We start from the raw sequence: 6,702 nt of genomic DNA, 5'->3' as shown, positions 1-6,702 counted from the left end.
AACACGCCCCTGTGCACAGCCAGTCGAGCCTTTTTGGATAGTTTCTGACTGCTCATAAAGGCATGCAAAGCTCCATTCACCATGTTCCCCGCGTTCACTCTCCTTTCAATATCACTATCATACTTGCCATCTGATGTAAACTTTGATCCTAGATATACAAACTCTTTCACTTGCTCCACTTTTTCTCCTCCAATCAAAATATTACATGCTGTCATTTCTTTCTCCATTTCAAAAACCAGTGTTTTAGTTTTACTTACGTTCACTTTCATTCCTTTCTCTTTTAAAGCTTCATGCATACAGTTTACCATCTCCTGTAACTCCTCCGCTGATGACGCCAGTATAACCTGATCGTCGGCATAGAGCAGACATTTGACGAGTAACTCATTCATCCTTAATCCACTTTTAGACTCTTTCAAATCTGTCAAACAGCTATCCATAAATAGGTTGAACAGCCACGGTGACGCAACACATCCTTGCCTAACGCCTTTCTCAATCTTAAACCACTCAGTGTGCGCTCCGTTTATCCTGACACAAGCACTCGAATCCTCATATAAGGATTTCAGTGCTCGTATTAAGAGACTGCTCACCCCATGCATAGAAAGTGCTGACCACAATTCATTCCTCTCAACTCTGTCATAGGCCTTTTCCAGATCTACGAATGTGCAATAGACTTTTTGACTCTTGGCCAAAAACTTTTCGGCTATGCACCGCAAGGAAAAGACCTGATCAGTACATCCCATTCCCTTTCGAAATCCCGCTTGAGCATCCCATATTTTGTCATCAGTTTCATTCCTGACTCTATTAATCAATACCTTAGCATACAATTTGCCGACGACGCTAAGCAGGCTTATACCACGATAATTTTTGCAGTCCAGCTGTGACCCTTTTCCTTTGTAAAGTGGCACGATAACAGCCTTACACCAATCTTTTGGTACTCGGCCGCTTCTCCAACACAAATTGAAAAGGCAGTACAACTGACTAGCTACTACGCCTTTTCCTGCTTTAAGCATCTCGACCGACACTATCACACCCAGCAGCCTTTCCCGCTTTCATACTCTTAAGTGCTTCCACAATTTCGAACATTTCAATTTCGCCTTCCATCTCATTCTCTTTTTCTTCGCTATAGCAGAACTCTTTCTTATTTTCTTCCTTTTTTTCAAATAAACTTTCAAAATAGTCCTTCCATATCTTTAGTACACATTCTTCTCCTTTCACAACGCTACCATCCTGGCATCTGATCCTAGTCAGCTCTCTGGTTATAGTATTTCCTCGGGCTGACCTTACGGATTTCCAGAATACTTTCAGATTTGACTGAAAGTCTTCTGATAGCCTTTTATCAAAATCCTCTTTATACTCTTCTTTCTTTCTAATCACAGCTTTCTTAACCAAATCTTTCATTTTCTTATATTCCTTACGGGCTTCATTCACATCTTCATTCAAAAGCTAACTTAAGAATGCAAGAGGTTATCCTCTTGCATTCTTAAGTTAGCTTTGCTGCTAACAAATCCAGCCATGCTTTCTTCTTTAATCGCACAAGTTCTTGCACATCTTTACTCATCCACGCATTTTTGTGATTTTTTCCTTTCCTACTTCTACTTACACCACACACTTCAACAGCTACTTTCACAATTCTTTCTTTAAATTCCTTCCATCCATCTTCAATATCGCTCATTTCATCTAAATCTTCAAATTCATCCTTCAGTCTATTAATATACTTAATGTCGTTCATATTTAATTTTAGCAATATTTGTTCAGTTCTATATTGATTATTCCAAATATTTTCAATTTGCAGTGTTATTTCATTTGAATTTGAGATCTAGAGTCGAAACTAAAACTAACCTTACAACGATAACGCCATTGAGGTTATCAAGTACTAAGTATAGTAACTACCACTTAAAATTTGTAAATACCTCCTTTACTAGCTTTTTAGTATATAAAGTAAATATATATTTTGGGTTATCATATATATTGGATGCATTGAAGACGCATCATTAAAAAGAAATTAATTTAAGATAGTATTGAAATGACTCGTCCATGACTTTTTATCTTTCCACATCCGTGTCATGGCTATATTATATGCGGTTGATATCTTATTCATTTTATATATAGATAGTTAATATAATATATTCTTCATGTATAGCGATACCTAATATTGAGCTATTTTGTCCATTTACATAGAGTTCAAAATATTTTATTCATTTATTTTTGAAGCAGGGGAAGAGTTCCAGAGTGTAGTTCGAGGCTATCAGTTGATAAGAGAACCGTCGGATCGTAGAGTAGACTAATAAACAGATGAAAACATTGCTCATCTTTCCACTCTAATTTTTAATTGTATTTAAATTAAAAATTAAATTAACGAAACGACGCAGGAGGACTCCAAGCTCCGAAGCATGAGGCAAAGGTATAACAGAAGTAAAACCAGTCGGCCTCTTAGCGGTAACGACATCAATGTATAACACATTGATGTCGTTACAAATACATTGTTAAAACATAGCTTCTATGACCATATATCTCAAATAGACCTCTCTCATCAGACAAGTGTACAAAATAAATAATAGAATTTCCGAAACCCATATTACATCACAATAAGACCAAGAAACTCAATCTTTCTTGCAACTCTTGTTATAGCATCACGACGGCGCTTGGTCTCCGTAAGTCTGTTTTATCTGTAGTCAAGTTGAGTGAGGTGAGCCCTACAAAGTCATCATTGTGCGATATGCGAGGCTGATGATAACACTATACTTCCTTATCAAGGGGTTCGTTTGTTGAGGGTTGAGTGTTTACCCACTTTCGCGATTGGCCTTGGCGCAAGTAAAAATTCCTTATTGAGCTTATTTATTAGAATTACCTATATAAGTAAAATGTGATCTTTGAAAGCTTTGGTATAATTAGTACTTATAATTGTTTTTAGAAATATAAGTGTGAGACAAATGGATACCATTAATTTAGTAAACAGTTCTAAATCGTTAATTTTATAATGTTTGATAGAATTTCAAGAAACGCGTTCCTCTTAAAATATGATCCTAACAAATCAACGGTCGAACTTTACACGTACGTTTTTACATCTTACGGGGTAGATTTACTCAATTGCTACGCCCAGATGCATGGCAATCGAGATTCAACTCAGGCGAATATGTAATTGCAAGAATTTGAGGTAGCCTGATGACAGTGGTCACAAATGTTGACCAATTACTGCATAATAGTTACAATCAGACTACTCTTTGACCTATTGAGCGGATCTGAGAAGCCGAAGATACTCATTATACCTGTGTTAACAGGCTATCTTTGGTGATAACCTATTGGAATGACGAATTCTTGCTAAATTCAGCGGCTCTCTTTATGTCATTAGAGCTAATGATATGAAAAACCTGATGATTAACGTTTTGCTTGACATATGTTTTTGTAAGCGTTGTTAATACGACGACGTACCTACCTATGAACAATTATAGTACGAGTGCCCAAAACAGGAGCAATTTTTTTAATATATACTTTTAGATTATATGATTCAAATTATTTTCGTTTAATTTATAATCAGTACATCTTATAAAATAAATGACAAAATAGCCCTTGTAAACAAACGATTGTGTTCTCTTTTTTCCTGTTGCTTGTGGTCAAATAAAATGCTAACACACAGCATTTTACTTGATCATTCTTTTTCTTTTCAGATAATTTCCCAATGTACAGTTTTAGCTACTACAGCACAAATAATTACAATATAAAATTTCAACAACACGCGTCTGTGCTTAAACTATATGATAATCTCGTCGTTGTACACGTATGCAACTAGATTATAAATAAAAAAATGGAATTGCGTCGCAGTTATTGAAACTGATTGCACTGACATTTGGATCCACTATCTCTGACCTGAGATGACTAAGCGCGCACAGAACTGGTATTATGAGGATGCTAAAGGGAGGTTGGAGAGAGACCAGTTTATCTGATCAACAGTGAGAGCGAAAGAGAAGCGTATATTGACCCTCCACCATTGAAGAGGGAAGTGAGGGCCGCGCAATAGCAACGAAAGTAAAAGTGAACGCCAGTCTGTCTTAGAATTTATAACATTATGTGATTTAATATGCTTTATTAGATTTATGAGGTGATTTCGTTGCAAAACTAACAGCATAAAGCTATAAATACACAACGTGACTTTATTTCACTCATAGGGTATTAGGTACTTAGTAGTTGAAAACTTAAGATACAGTTATACGAAATGTTAGTAGGGTGTACTGGAGAAAAAGCTTGACAGTGCCAGCTTCTTCGCTTCCTGATCTGATTGCATAACATATAATAACGTCAATATCCCCTGCGGCGTAGACAGTGTAAACAGAGCGAACAGTCATCGAAAGACTGAAAGGAAAAGTTCAGCTTAATTACTTACTTACTTACTTTCTTCATAAAATTAAGATATGTAAAAGAGAAAAGAGGTATCTCGAGTAGCCTATCCCTTTGTTGCCTTTTACCACATTCATGAGAAAGAGTTAGAGTGGTCATATTCTTTTTTCTATTCGTACCGGGAACCACAAGGGAAAATCTGATTGAAAAAGTCAATTGGGATAGTTCTTTTTGATAGCAAATTATCACTATCTTTAAAATTCAATTCTATCATTTAACCATCTAAGCTACACGTGGCTTTATAGTATTATGACTATTGGCTCTTTTAACCTCGTAAGGGAAAAAGACGTTGTATGTGTGTATGAGGTGACTGTTAAAATATGGGTACAGTGGTATCGATTATGAGGGCTCTATCGTTTTATCAATTCATTATGTAAATAGTGGGCCTGTTAGGTATCTTGCCACAGATGTGCGGAAAGCTGTTATGACAACAGAAACATATAAGTACTTAAGTAAAAACCTTAATGAAGACTTTAATTAAATTAAAAGTTAAAAATGCTGTGAACTTTCTAAATTCTACAATTTACAAATCTCAGGATCTTTGTTTATTCTATAAGTAGTCCTATTCTCGAAGAATTCCTAGTAAAGAATGATATTGAAAAAGTTGTCTTTTCCAAAAATATTAGTAAGGATAGACTTGATCCAAAGTTGAGACAATATTTTATCATATTTCGGATTTAATTCTCAACCATTCATGAAAAAATTAAGACTGATAGATGTCTAAATATAAAGTTTTTAGACATCTATCAGTTTCCTGGGACACCATGTCTTCAGAATTTTTGAAGCACTGTATATACATAGTTACAAATTACAAAAATGTCAACATTCGATGAATATAAATTCAAGGTAGCACTATACTTAAATATAGTCTACGATATATTGCTCATACTCATGACAGGAGGAAACAAATGTAAACGGCATAAAATGCGAGTTAGCAAACAAAGGCTGAATATGAAAATTGTTGTTGACGTTTATAAATGGCGATCAAAATTATTCAGCGCGCTCTGACAACATTATTGCGTTGTTTTTGCTCTCAATTTTAAATTGGAGACGGCCATGTTACATTCATTTAATGGTAATTGGGGGATTGCAAAAGTCTGACTACTCAATTTTCTTGTTACTATACGCCAATTGAAATCATAATCAGAACTAATTTTAATAGTCTACCATGAAATAATTTCCGCATTATATTTTTGGATTTTACCCTTATTTTAATAATAAACAAATAAAAATTTTAAACCATTATCCTTAAATAATTGTATTTCTTTAAGACATGTAAATATATACTATCTGAATATTACAGATGGATAGGTAGTAGTATAATCAAACTAACAGACAAATAATCCAAAACGTATGTATAAAAGACACACCTATCTTAAAAAGTTTTTTGAGAATTAATACTTAACAAAAGTAAAGCTTCTTAGAATTGGAATAAAAAGCATTACTTTTCTGTATTACAATAAAAAAGTATAAAGGTACTATTCCTTCACTATGAATACCTTTTCCGATCGGAAAGTCTTTATATTTTTATTTTTTAAATTGTCATCATAAAGAATCTTATTTCATCATCATCAGATACGTGCTCATCATGACACACGCGTGACATATCAAACTGGAATATACGTAGAAGTCAGTCAGGCGGTCCGAGCAACCCGCCATCAGCCAGCCAAGGTCAATTGCCCCACGCACCATCACTTCCTAGTTGGCAACCAGTGGCTTGGGCAACCGCCTCTCACTAGAATTAGGTTCCCGGTTACAACACGTCTAACACATCAGCGAGCCTGGCGACTTGGCCTTAACAGTGTTCTTCTTTTAATTAATTTTGGCACATTTTACAATGATTAATTAAAAAAAATTAACGTGGCATTCCCGTCTTTCCGAAATTGTTGACTCTGTCTTCCCCGTAAGGGATAAAGATATGATTGCATGTGTGTATTTCACAATAATAATAACATATTACATAAATAAAATAGTGCCGAAAACTTAACAAAAATATATAAGTTAGTGTGTTAACAATACTATAAGTAATATTCCGTTTTGTATCATAGCCAGATTGCAGCAGTTTTAAAGTATTTGCGATTTTTGACAAATGAGTCAGCATTTTAGATTCCAATTTATTATTTTCAATGAGATTGTGAGTGCAGCCGTGTATGAAGCTTTTTCAAATTAATTCCTTTTTTTGTGACTAAAATATGAACTTAGCGTGTTTTTGTTATGCTTCTTTCGTAAACTTTATTAGCTGAGTCACCACAGTACACCTACCTACATATCCGCAAAGTATATAAATTAAAAACATAATCTTGCTTATGT

The sequence above is a fragment of the Amyelois transitella genome, chromosome 15 (genome assembly GCF_032362555.1).
Source record: "Amyelois transitella isolate CPQ chromosome 15, ilAmyTran1.1, whole genome shotgun sequence".
NCBI lineage: Eukaryota > Metazoa > Arthropoda > Insecta > Lepidoptera > Pyralidae > Amyelois > Amyelois transitella.
The sequence above is the reverse complement of the archived record's forward strand: the minus strand, read 5'-3'. Positions refer to the sequence as shown.